The sequence below is a fragment of the Nannospalax galili genome, unplaced genomic scaffold (genome assembly GCF_000622305.1).
Source record: "Nannospalax galili isolate Female #2095 unplaced genomic scaffold, S.galili_v1.0 scaffold64, whole genome shotgun sequence".
Classification (NCBI taxonomy): Eukaryota; Metazoa; Chordata; class Mammalia; order Rodentia; family Spalacidae; genus Nannospalax; species Nannospalax galili.
In genome coordinates, this window is record NW_008352316.1 from 377,114 (window position 1) to 377,958 (window position 845).

Sequence of the window (845 nt, forward strand, 5' to 3'; positions counted from 1 at the left end):
GGTGTCTGTTGTGGTGTTTCCCTTTTGGTTTTTGATTTTGTTGATTTGGATTTGCTCTTCCTTTCTTTTGTTTAATTGGGCTAAGGGTCTGACTATCTTGTTGAGCTTTTCCTAGTAATATATCTTATATTCATCGATTCTTTGTATTGTTTTCTTGGTTTCTATTTCATTAATTTCTGCTCTGATTTTGTTATTTCTTCTCTTCTGCTGGGTTTGGGTTTCATTTGTTCTTGCCTTTCCAGGGTCTTGAGTTGCAGCGTTAGACACTAATTTTTTGATGTAGGCACTTAGAGCTATAAACTTCCCTCTTAGGAATGCTTTTAAAGTGTCCCAGAGGTTGTGTTGTATTGTATTGTCCTTTTTGTTGAACTCCGGGAATTCTTTTATTTCTTTCTATTGTCTTTTAGAACTGGATATACCTTGGTCCAGGCTCTTCTGGCTTTCATAGTTTGCATTAATAAATCAGCTGTAATTCTTATGGGCTTTCCTTTCTATGTGCCTTCTTGTTTTTCTTTTTGCTTTCAGTAGTCTCTCTGTTCCATACATTTATTGTTTTTACTATGATATGTCATGGGGAATTTCTTTTCTGATCCTATTTGGTGTTCCTTGTGCTTCCTTTATTTGTATGTGGATATCTTTCCTTAATTTCGAGAAATTCTCTTGTACAATCCTGTTTAAGATCTGGTCAATACTGTTAACCTGAAATTATTCTCTTTCCTGTATTCCTATGATACATAGACTTGGTCTTTTCATGGTGTCCTATAACTCTTGCATTTCTGTGTGGGTTTTTTTTTTTTTTTTTTTTTTAATTTTCCATAATTTTTTTTTGGGGGGTCCAATTTTTC